General features: G+C 42.8%; 1 protein-coding gene across 2 annotated transcripts in view; it reads left to right on the top strand.

Annotated features, from left to right (window-relative positions):
* ELOVL5 (ELOVL fatty acid elongase 5) overlaps nt 1-12,893 on the top strand; it is a 40,113-nt gene that overhangs the window by 1,214 nt on the left and 26,006 nt on the right. The window contains exon 1 of one of the 2 annotated variants that reach the window (XM_039380775.1): nt 508-520. The exons of the other annotated variant lie outside the window; for it this stretch is intronic. The gene's annotated coding sequence lies outside the window, so the exon portion shown is untranslated. Of the gene's footprint in view, nt 1-507; nt 521-12,893 lie in introns of those variants that run through there. 2 annotated transcript variants of the gene reach the window in all.

The following is a 12,893-nucleotide window of genomic DNA, read 5'->3' on the forward strand; positions in this document are numbered from 1 at the left end:
AGGATGCAGCCGCTGAGGATCTGACTCCAGAGAGGTTTCCGGCACTACTCTGTGCTCTGAGTCTGCAGACAAAAGGCCAGTTTTGCAGACCTGGGCAGGAATAGTAGCACCTTGGCTTGATCAGCAAAAAGGGCTCCTGGCAGATGACGAGAGGCGTTTCTCCCTCCGGCAGCTGGGTGCAGTGCCTGCTCCGTGTCCCAGCCACGGCTGAACGGCAGTGCCCCGTACGGCTCATTTGTATTCTCAGTGCTTTGGGTGATCTCTGATGCTGTGGGATTCAGTGCCATGGCAGAGCACTCGTGGCTGTGAGGAAAAACGCCAGCAAAGAGCTCAGCCGGCTGCCAGCGATGGTGAGGGAGAACAGGGCAGGGGCATGGCTGCAGTTGGGATGCTTCCGATCAGGAAGTCTGCGAAACCGCTCTGTGCAAATGGAAACACGCCCTGCAGCTGAAACCAGAGGAGGACAAGCGTGCAGGCGTCTCCCGTGGCGGCACAGCCTTTCGCCAGAGTTTTGGGCCAGGTTGCTTCCAGGGTGAGGTTATCTCTGCCAGAGCAGCTCCCTGCCAGGGGGCTGCGTGCCTGCCTTAAACCGCCGGCTTAAATTATCGTCGGTGGCCGCGGCTGGGTGGAGGGTTTTGCAGTTGTGAAGTTGTAGGTGCGGGCTGACAGTGCTGCTGCATCAATATTAAACTGCTAGCATAGAAGGAGGGGATTTATTTGGTTTTAATAAGAACTTGTGAATAACGCTGAGGAGCTTTGCGATATATTTAACCCTAAACCTTTCTTGTTCGTTCCATGCAGTCGCAGCCTGAGATTTTTCTTTGCTGTTAAAATACTCCATAGCTAGAGATAAGTATTGGTGCATTCTCACCTCTGCTAACAGCAGTGGAAGCTGTGTCAGGGAGAGTAAGCCTGTGGCACACGTGATCGTCTGATACTGTTGAGCAATAAAAGCTGGAGTTTTTTATTGAAGTATTCATGTATTCAGGTTGCACTAGACATAGTCTGTTTTCAGAGCAGCAAGTAGCCAAGGCATGTACTCTGCCTGGGGGGAGGTGTACTTGCAAGCACAGAGGGAGGATTTCATGGGAAAACTTGTGGGACCTGGAGATGGCTAGGGTCAGCTGGGTGGGGATCCCTCCTCAGCTTTCTGTGAACTGAGGAGCAAATAAAAAGGACCACTGTACTGAGTTTGCTGAAGTTAAGAGTGGGTTTGCCCTTGAGGATGCTGCCAGTTGACATGGGTCGAGAGCACTAAAAGACATGCCTGAATTTTGCTTGATTTTACTGAATTTATTACAAGGCACACATTATATATGTCATATATGCTGGAAGCCCTGCTTTGTGCTTTTTATATTCTGCATTCAAATTCAACCAGAGAGAGCAGCGAAATGAATATGCAGTGTGGCTTTGTCTTGCAAGCTGGGGAAGAGTCTGGCTGATGGTCTTCATGCCTCACTCTGCTTTTTAAAAAGCAATTGCACTTTTTGTGAGTTAGTGCCTCTTACATAGCAACAGCTGATCAGATGAAGTATCTTTGACTAAAACTCATGCATACTTGGTACTTAAATACAGCATCATTAATGCTACTTAGTTTATGTGCTGTCTGACCAGTCTCTGGGTTTACTTATTGCAGTATTTTTAGTAAGTTGATGTTCTTGCATTTCTCAGAAAGTATTCTTCTTGTTACATTCTTTGTATTTTGTAGAGCCAGAATTGAAATAAAATATTTTGAATTCTCTGGTCTAATCTCTTCTTTCCCTGTTAACCTTCTTTTTGTGTTGTTTACAAGAGGAATTAAAGAAGATAAGCTTAACAGAACTAAAAAATGTAAATTGGAAATAATACTGTAAATCTGTCAGGCCTCTGAACAGTTCCTTTAATTGCTCATTATTTTGTAACTTGCTAGGAGCAGGTTTTTGGAAATATGTTTGAAGACTCAGATTTTTGGGAATGATGGTGGAACTGACAGTATTTTAGGATTTCAGGCTGACCTGGTGCTTGAGTCCAGTGGCCACAGATGGAAAGCTCAGTGCTGAGCATGATCCAGAGCTGCCCCCTTCGGAAAGCATATTCTTTGTAAGTGACATTCAGTTGGTAATGGTTAAATGCTCTCAAGTACTGAGCTGACCTCATTCCTTTACCTTCCTCATTTTTGGGGCAGTAAACATTGCAACATCAAAAGCTTCTGTTTCTGCTGAGCTCAGAAAAAAAAAGCCCATACAGAGCACAAGGTTAAAATGCTCGTCTTCTGCCTTCTGGTGGTTCTCAGCAGCCCTCACTCAGTGGCAGATAAAGCAAATCTCCCAGTTAATACTGTCTGCATCCCACCTGAGACAATTTTTTGGGAGAGGAACAGCAATTGCCTACAGTGCCTTGTTAAAACAGTGTCATGCCTCTATGTACTGTTGTGCCCTCTGTCCCTCTTGGAGCTAGTGCTAAAAGGATGTCACCAAGGGATGTTCATGCAACAGGCAGGGCAGGAGCGGTGTGGTGGTGCAGGGCGGTGGGAGGGTGGGCTCAGCACCACTTTAGGTGTCACCTTGCCGCCGGCATGGGAGGGGGCTTAGTCAGCGTTCTGGGTCTGGGGTTCCTGCCATAGCAGCAGGAAGACAGAGCCCCTATGCTGTGCACAGAGTTGTCTCCTGGGACAGGTCATGCCAGAAAGGCCCTTTTGGACTGGGAAAGCCTTTTGGAGCAAATGGGGTTTATTCCAGATATGGAGGGTTTGTTCTCTGACTTCGAATGAAGAGAGACAGGGGTGTTTTTTCATTGCTGAAGAGCAGAGCCACAAATACCTCTACCTCTTATATCTTGGCATGTTGTTTTACTCCTGCGAGTGGCATGCTGTCTTAAAATGAGTTGCAAGCAAAATGTTGAATTCTCACAGCTACTAAAGCTCTACTTAGTGTTGGTAGCTCTTCATATAGTTTGTGAAGGCATGTATAGGTAATGATGCTGTTTACTATAACCTCCACTGCATAACTGAACAACTTGTTTGTTTTGTCCTCTTAATCCTCTTTCTTTGCCTTCTTTCATTGCCATGTCTTGAACTGGTCGTGTAGGGGTGAGATCTATGAAACTGTTCAGACATAGGAATACTTTGGGAGCGGTTGCCTCAATTCTTTGCAGTAATGCTTTTGTTTTCTTCTTTTTATAATGTACAAAATTATGTTCTTCCAGGATGGAGCATAAGCTTTTCAAAGCTGTTTGACTACATAATAGGCTGAAGAAACTGATGCTTTCTGCATGACAGTCAGAGCACACTGCTCCATATGCATCCAGACACTTCACAAAACTGACAATAATCCTTGTAATCTGTAGCTGTTTTGTCATAGTAATATAGTTGCTAATTTGTGATTCTTAAATGTGTTAAAAATGCAAAAGAACCCTGCAATCCAAACGGTTTATGCACGCTAGCATTGGAAATGCTTTTTCCTTTAAATGGAAGAACACCCACAAGGACAAATAAAAAGGGTAATCAATGAATTACATAGAAATTGGTTTGTTTAAAAACTTATTTCCAGGTCAGATTGCTTTGCTATGACCTTTCCTAAGGCTGTTTAAATTTGGTAATGCAGCAATACAAGGGCATTGCTTAGGCTGACATCCCTGCAGTTTGTAAGTGCTGACTGGTAAAAGTGATTTATATCTGGGTTCCTGAGGGCACTGAAACCTGTCCCCATTATCCAACAGAACAGCAGTTAGATCTCTGTTTGGTAAAGGTAATACAAACAGTGATGTGAATTGATTTTTTGATTGACAAATCAAATAAGTGCTACCTCTGATCTTGCTGTGGAAATAACTTGTAGAGTTGTTGTTGACTGTGTACAGATCCTTAGATCTATTAATTGAAATTAATCTCCTGAAATTTATTGCCTTGATTTCTCTGTTTTGGTGTTTAGGACACATTATCTTACAAGGTAAATAAGAGCACAAGAGCAAACTTGTCTGAAGTATGTCCTCAGTAAATGCTTTCCTGCTATATTGGTTGTGTTGGAGAATTACTTAATTTCCTTGGTGAAGTTAACTCGTGTGAAACACAAAGCCTTGTGCATTTAGAAAGCACAGGGCCAGTCAACTAAACTCCCTCACCAGGTGCAGAGATTTTAGAGATGCATGCTGCTAAGTGCAGTTGTTGCTTCTCCATGAACAAATGAATCACACTACCTGCACTGATCTCAGTGCTGCAAATTAAGAGTTGGCCTCAGCATCCCATTGCATCTGGGTATTTTTCATGCCCTTATTAAAGGATTATTAGCTGTAGAGGTTGTGCTTCATTAATGGTAACCTTGTTAATGACCTGCTCTACTGAGCAGGTAGAAATATAAAAACATTTCATGAACTTGTATTTATGCTCAAGTTGTCTGGATTTAATTGACCTCCATGTCAAAACATACTGAACATTTGCCTGCCAAGTGATGCTTTGGGCGATGACTAAATGTGCTGAGTTGCACTAACATTTACAGGAGATAAAACTTGGTTGTGCAAGGCTACAGCAAACATGGAATAAAACTTTTTTCTACATTTTCAAATTCTGCCCTGCTCTTTGATCTTCTCATAACTCTACCCCTTGAGACACTGGGTCAGTGATTTGAACAAAGTGACTGTTCCTCTTCTGTTATCGCCTGAAAGCGCTCCTCTCCCTCTGTGACCTTGAGAAAACTGTTTCTCCTCCTGCCAGTTGCCTTTGCAGTCACTGGAGGGTAATTGCTTTCTTCCTATGTGCATGTTCAGGCTCCCTGCTGTAAAACATATGCTTGAGTTCAAAAGGGAAGTAGTCTTGATTTCAGGTAACACTCCAGCTTTTATGCTTGCCGATGGACCGTTTTCATTGGTGTCATCCTAAGGATGTTACCGGTGCTAAACAAAAACTAACAAGTATTAATTTGCAGAATAATGTGGTTTAGCTTATTAAACCAAGTAATACACCTCAAAATGTCTTATGGTCTTAGGCCATATGGTTAGTTAGTTAATTCATAAGCAGGCACATTTGCATTGCTGCCTTTTTTTCTTTTGTTCTTTTTTTCCCCCCCTCCCTTTACCTTTATGCCTTCTTCCCTTGGATGCTGTACATTTAGGGTTTGGAGCAGATCATAACTTGGTGGAGGAGCAGCTCCTCTCCCTCTGCTGTTAAAACCATGGCATCCATATTCAAATAGAGATCTTGAAGCTCTTAAAAACGAACAAAAGAAATCTACTCTCACATTTGCCATTACTGTATCAATTGTCAGCATAGTGGTCCAAACATAGAGGTCTAGTTCTTGAGCTAGTCCTGTGTCCTCTTCTTTGCTTAAGTTGATGACTTGGGAAACTATAGGCCTTTATACCTTAATCTATATAGGCTTCCCCTTACATGTGCTATTTTTATGCACATAATTGAATCAGAAAGCTTCTGTTAACCTTTTCCTGAAGGAATGTTTCCTGCTCTGAGGTTGATTTTAAAAATACTGATATTTTGAATCATCATTTTGAGAATTGTCTCCTTGCCAAACAGTAGGGAGACCCTTTGACTTCAATAACAATAATTAAACCTTTAACCAGTTAGGAGGATGACATTCTCCAATGTTTAACATTGCCCTGCCCTTTAGAAAAAGAAACTTGAGAAAGCTTTTCTCTTGTTGAAGTTCAAGTGGCACATGTTACTTTGGGTGCACGGCATGTGTGCTTACCAGAAAGCATCTACAGGTTCAGTTTATTCATGTGGCTACTTGCATGCTTTTGGGCAAGAACTCTTGTGGTGGCTGCAGGACAGTGTTGGTAGAGGCACACGGATTGGGATTTGCCTTTGAAGGACACAATGCTAGTTGTGCTTGCATTTTTATATGTATATATTTGTGGACTGCAGGGTAGCACTTGCTTACGGTGAGTGTTTGGTTGTGGTTTGGTGGTTCATTTCTCTTTTGCAGTACTGGCACGGAGAGGTTGGTTTTAGCTGATCACAGACCCTGTGAATTGGTGCAAACCCTCAGCTGGTTGTCCTAAATTAGGGTCATGAAGCCTCATTAATGGAGAAAATACCTGCACTTGTAATGCGGTGCAGAATGTTCTTTTTTTATTAACATATGTGATATACTGTCAGAAAATAAGCTGCCAGTCCAGCAGGCCTTGTTACTTATGGATTTTTCTTTCCCTCTCTAACAGACCTAAGCAGAAAAGCCTCTTGCAAAAGATTTGAGCAGATTTTTTCATATTTTATTGAATTCTGGCTTATGTGCCACCCAGAAGGCACAGCTTAGATCATGGTTGCTACTGCAGCCCCCTGTTGCTCTGGCTGTAGAAGCAATGGCTGGGCTTGCCCAGTGCCAGCCACCAGACTCAGCTGTGGACTGGGAAGTTTTGGGTGAGTGTTCCCATAACCTTCTGCAAGAGGTTGAAATACAGTGTAAGGGCTAGAGGAAAACATGACTGCAAGGGAACAACCCCAGCAATATATAGGGTGGCAGACCCATTACATAGGGGCTGAGAGAGACAGCACCATGTCAGTCAGGAGTACTGCATTTGTCTGTTCAGTTACAAATGAGGAGAAAACAGTAATAGTAATACAGGTAGTGACAGAAAGGCCACTGTGTTCCAGTGTAGATCATTGCTCTGAGTGCATGAGTTGCTGCTGCTGCCTCTACTTGTTTATAGGTAAAAATTGTGCATGGCCATAAAGCATTTTTATAGTCGATAATGTCAGACCACTTGTCATGTTAGTTTAAATAGTAGTAGCTCTGTGTCCTGGTTTCAACTGGAATAGAGTTAATTTTCTTCCTAGTAGCTGGGTACAGTGGTGTGTTTTGGATTTAGTATGAAAATAATGTTAACACACTGATGTTTTAGGTGTAGGAGTTATTCTAAATGAAGGACTTCTCAGTGTCCCATGCTCTGCCAGTGAGTGGGCACACAAGAAGCCGGGAGGGAGCACAGCCTGGACAGCTGACCTGAAGGAATATTCCATACCAGAGTGTCATGCCCAGTACATGAACTGCGGGGAATTGGCTGGGAGGCTCTGATTGCTGCTTGGGGGACTGGCTCAGCATCAGTCAGAGGTTGGTTTCTTACTTGGGTTTTATTCCTCCCTCTCTCTTTCTGTTATCTTCGTTTCCATCATCATCGTTAGTGGTGGTGGTGCTGTGGTTTTTGTTGTTGTTTTGTTGTTGTGATGGTAATGATGAAGATGATTAACTTAAGAACAGTTTAATAAATGAACTAACCTCAACCCACAAGGCTTTACCTTTATCTGGTTCTGTCCCCATCCCACCAGGTCTGCATAGGGGTGAGCAAGTGGCTGGAGGATATTAGTTGCCACGTAGAGTCAAACCATGGCACTCTGTCCTCTGGTTTTGCAGCCTTCATTAAGTTCCAAGTCATTCTCCAAAGGCCATTCTCGATCCACCTTTACTTGATGGGTTCCTGGAAGCTCTAACTTCCCTACCTTTTTTTTTTTTAGCTCTTTCAAAACCGCCATCATCTCCCTTTGAAGCACACAAAGGCAGGCTGCAAGTCTGGCCATGCCTTGCAGAACAAATATAATATCCTTTGGTACTTCTTTGTATTGATTTCTTGTCCTATCACCACTGCTAAGTGGCTCACATTACGGTACAGAAAGGACTGCTAATGTTTTCAGAGGTTTTTCTTGCATTTTTTTAAGTCTTCTTAATTGACTCATTCCTTCTAAATTCAGTGCTGAACTTGTTTAGATCAAATATTCAAATTTAAACTCAAGTTGAACAATTACAGAGCTATAATGAATTTGAGTTTTGCAGACAATGTTTCTTGGTTTCACAAAACATATCAGGCTCACACAATGCACCAATGCAGGCATCAGTTGCATATAGCACAGTGCAATTTTCTAAGCGTTTGTGGAGTTTGACTTTGTGTCTTAAAATACAGGGTTACGAAGCTGGTAAAATACAGATTTGAGTCCTCAAGGATGTACTTGGTGAGAACACATGGATGTATCCAGGTTTTAACCACCGTTTACAGTGTATGAAAAATGATCATGTTGGAGTGAGTGCTTTATTTACATCCTGTAGTGCTGTGTTGTCTCCAATATGGCCTTGGGAGGAGATGACTGTCTTTGAAGCTGCAGTGACAGGGGCTGTGACTTGCCACTTGCATGTGTGAAGGAGCTTACAATGAAGTTAAAAAAGTTTTCCACCCCTCTCCTTGCTTTGTTTTTCCTTGCTGCTCCTTTTCACACTTTCATGTTTCTGTTTGCATCTATTTTTCAGGCTTTGCTTTTTAAAAATCTTACTCATCCAATGCCCTGGGAGGTTGTTTTTCAGAACAGAGGGGCAGGGATGGGTTTTGTCCTGAGCCAGTCAAGGAGCCCTAATCAGCCATTGGAGGCTCTTGACACCTCCTCTTCTTGCAGGCAGCATCATTGCCTTTCCCAATTCCCACCTAAGCTGTCAGTCCTTAATGTGAGAGAAGAATGTTAACAAAATCTGGGGGTTTGGTGGTTTGTTTTTATTTCTTCTCCTATCCCTCCACCACATACCAGTTCCTGTGTGGGGATTTGAGCTTGAGCATTTAGCTTCCCTGGTCCAGAATAACAGATCTCTTTAAATGAAGAGTCCCTTTGCTGCTGTTTATTTTAGAGATGACACATCTGTGTGGAGGGCTTGTATTACAGGGAGATAAAAACGTTGTGGAATAACCTGCAATTACTGGAATTGTCTTTGATACTTGAAAAATTGGTTCATGGAAGAGTTTTTTGCTTTTAGCATACAGTAGAAAAGAGCTGTGGTGGTGGTGAGGTTTCAGAGGAAAGCTTTCAGAGCTCTGCCAACATGAATAAGCAGTTTGATTGCCTGAAGCATTATTTTGTATCCTACACAATCTGTACAAAACATGTATGAAATAGGTGCATTCAGAATAAAAAAGTTTGGGTTTACCCGCTAAGCAACTTCTAATATGTTGTCACCTTTATAATTATTGTGCACAGTCTTACTCTATAGAGGCTAAAGAGCTTGTCTTTTGCCTAAGAGTTTAAAGAGTTGCTTTACAAGTGTGCTGATGAAACACTTCTTAATTCTGTCCTATCTTTCACTCCTGACAAAATATGAGCACTCATAAAATACACTCTAAGTTAGGTTTTCACTTTGCTGCAGTGAACATAGTAACGGAAAAAGTTTTATTTTCCATGTTTAAATCACTATCTAGTTTCGTAGCAATGTGTTTTTCTCATAGAACAAATTTAATTAGAAGCTTTGGGAATTAAGTAAAAAATGTTGGGTATTATCAGAAAATCAAACTTCCTGTTGAAATTTGGTCTTGGACTGCTGTGCTCAAGATGTGTCTCAAATCACTAGTAAGGTTGTTGTTTGTTGTTTCTTACAGTGTAACGTGCTGTAAGGCTGAGAATTAAAAGGGATTCTTCCCCTCTGTCCTCAAGGCCCTCAACTGCAGGCTGGCCAGTGTGTAGTAAGAGTTTTTGGCTGTATTCACTGTCTGTTTAACTTTGTATTTCAGTCTTTTTCTGTGTATCTATTTTTGTTAGCTCTGTTTCTATTGGAATAGTTTTGTTTTATTTAGACTTAATAAAACATTCATGTTGCCTTTTTTTTTGAAAAAGAACCCAATCTGTTGTTGATCTCTGTCTCTTGGGTCTCTCAATGGTTAACCTTCTTCTTCTGTCCCTTCTTCCTCTTTCCTTTTTACATCTGACCTGCCTTGATATTTCAGGGATGGGGGCTTTTTTTATTGTTTGCTCTTTACAGTGCAATAATCTGCCAGTTCATGCTACTACAATTACATTTAAGAAATCTCTGTAAGTTAGCTTTGGCATATGCTGTATGATCTTTTGTTATTTCATTTTATATTTTTTTTGCAATTCTTTTACTTTTCACTAGTACCATTCCTTTATGTTAAATGATGCTTGTGCATTGCATTTTGTTTTGGCCTTTTCTTAATAGCTTTTTAGAATTCTGCTTTAAAGAGTCTACATCTTCCTTCTTGTCTACCTGTTTAATTTACCTTTCTTTTTGCTTCGGTTCCTTGCTGGGTGCAATACGATGACTTTGCTCAGCTTCAGTCAGGTAATAAGACCTCTTTGTCACCTACATGCCTGCCTTGTGCCATTGCTTCTCCTGTAGTAAATCAGGAGGTGGGATGGACCCAGCTGAAAGCTGATCATCTTGCTTGGTTGGTTTCTTTTGGGCTGCCTCAATTTTTCCAGGTTCCCTCCACCCAGGCAGGGTGGAGAGTAGGGAAGGAATGAAAGCAGCAGTGTCAGATCCATTCTTGGTTGCTACTGGTCACCCCACACACCCTAGGTATGGTTTTATAGCTATGGACCAGGTTGAATGGAGAAGTTAGGACAAGGGTGAGGTGATGTGGTGGCTGTTAGCCTGAGGGTTCCTGATGGGCGTGAGCGGACACCGCAACCGGAGTGAATAGGAAAAATGCCGGGTGGACGGAGATTATCTTTAGGAATGAGTAAATTGCTGCAGATGTTTAAGAGACTTTGCACAAGCAGCAGGGCAGAGGAGGCATATCTGGTGCCCCCTTTTCCAGGGGACTTCTGCCCTGAGGAGGACTGGATAGCTGGAGGGTTGTGGAGGAAACCTGTTGCCTGCTGTTTGTGTGGATATTGGTTTATCCCTGTATTTAAAGCAGATATATTACATCAAATTACAGTACTGACCCTGCTTTTGCTCCAGTGCTTTTGAATGTATTAAACAAATGTAGTAAAACCTTCTGCACCTTGGTGCTGGAGCTGGGGGTTCAGTCTAACTGTGTTTTTCCATGGAACAGATTTTAATGGCTGCAAAGTTTCCACTACACCATGAATTTGTTGCCTCTTATTGAAAGAAGAGTGGCTAAACTTTGGAGGAAAGGGACTTGTTTTCCTGGAATTCACTGTCTGACTGCAGATAACTGAATCTTTTATGTTATGTGCTTGCAGAAAACAGTTTGGAAGTTGCTGTTAATTAAGTTCTGCTGCTATTTAAAGTTAAGTGCTATTTGTGATAAGATCATGTTAAGCTTTACCGTTACAGTATTTCCTTTTAATTGGTTGGTTGGTCCTTCTGCCCTTAAAACAAAAAGTAAAATATAATAAATTGCAGTACTTGCCTCCTGGAGCAGGGTCTTCTGATGAAGTGACATTTAGGAAAGTGCTGCCAAAATCAAACCACGGAAATGTACAGGCAGAAATACTTTCTTTTCTAATGACTCCAGGTGTCAGTCCTCTTTTTCAGGGACCCTTGTAACAGCAATAATTTGGCATCCCAATATTTGCTGATTCTTGGCAGAAACTGGTTTGGTGTGGGTCTGGTGCAGGCAAGGATGTTCAGCTCCTCAGGACCCACCAGGCTTTTCAACCCTGAGCTTCTGTAACAGAAATGCGGCTGCATGGTTTTGGCAACCATTTGTTTACAGATGTGCAAAGTGTTGTACAAGAAGGGAAAGGTGGAGGAGAATGATCTGCATCTGTAAGGAATCTCCTTTCTCATTGTTTTCTGTCCCTATGCCAGAACCTGATATCTTAACTTTCAATACTCCTTATGAGTCCTGGGCAGGAACAGGGTCAAAATCTTGCCTTAGAGTGTTGACACCTTTATCCTTTGGAAAGGAGATTAGATTTTAAAGGCGGTTGATTTTCTGAATGATTTGCCTATTATTTCTACACTGTTTCGAAGGCAGGGGTGCCTAGTGGCAGGGTTTTGTCCTGAGCAGCATGATGCCATGGCATAACACTTGTACCTGAAGTAATTTTTTTTTTGTCTTAGTTCTCAGAATGGTGGGAAAAGGAACACTTTTTGTACCTATTTCTGTTTAAATCTAGCCATCATCAGGAGTAGTCAGCATGGATTCACCAAGGAAAAATCAAGCTTGACCAATCTGATAGCCTTCTATGATGACATGGCAAGATGGGTCGGTGAGGGGAGAGCAGTGGATGTTATCTACCTTGACTTCAGCAAGGCTTTTGACACTGTCTCCCATTACATCGTCATAGGTAAGCTCAGGAAATGTGAGTTAGAGGAATAGACAGTGAGGTGGATCAAGAACTGTATGAATGGCAGAGCTCAGAGGGTCGTGATCAGCGGAGTATAACCCAAGGAGTCTTGTAGTCAGTGGCATTCTCCAGGGATCAGGTCCAGTCTTATTCAATTTGTTTATTAACGACCTGGATGAAGGGTTAAAATGTACCCGCATCAACCTCAAAGACCTTGACAGGCTTGAGAGTTGGGCAGAGGGAAACCTGATGAGGTTCAGCAAGGGCCAGTGTAGGGTACTGCACTTGGGGAGGAATAACCCCAATTACCAGTATGGGTTGGGGGCTGACCTACTAGACAGCAGCTCTGGAGAGAAGGACCTGGGAGTTTTGGTGGATGAGGCATTGTCCATGAGCTGGCAGCGTGCTCTTGCAGCCAGGAGGGCTAGTGGTATCCTGGAGTGCATCGGGAAGAGCACGGCCAGCAGGTCGAGGGAGGTGATCTTCACCCACTACTCTGCTGTAGTGAGGCTGCATCAGGAGTTCTGGGCTCCTCAGTACAAGAAAAACAAGGAACTGCTGGAGAGGGTCCAGCAGAGGCCACAGAGATGATGAGGGGTCTGGAGCATCTCTCTTATGAGGAGAGACTGGGGGGAGCTCAGACAGTGTAGCCCAGAAAAGAGAAGACTGAGAGGGAATCTCACTAATACATATAAATAACTCAAAGGTGGGTGCCAAGAGGCTCGTGCCAGACTCTTTTCGATGGTGCCCAGCGACAGGACAAGAAACAATGGCCATAAACTAAAACACAAGAAATTTCACCTCAACATGAGCAAGAACTTCTTACGCTGAGGATGGCAGGGCACTGGAACAGGCTGCCCAGGAGTCTCCCTTTCTGGAGATATTCAAAACCCACCTGGATGTGTTCCTGTGTCACCTGCTCTGGGTGATCCTGCCTTGGCAG

The sequence above is a fragment of the Pipra filicauda genome, unplaced genomic scaffold (genome assembly GCF_003945595.2).
Source record: "Pipra filicauda isolate LSUMZ 115617 unplaced genomic scaffold, ASM394559v2 scaffold200_size1382263_pilon, whole genome shotgun sequence".
Classification (NCBI taxonomy): Eukaryota; Metazoa; Chordata; class Aves; order Passeriformes; family Pipridae; genus Pipra; species Pipra filicauda.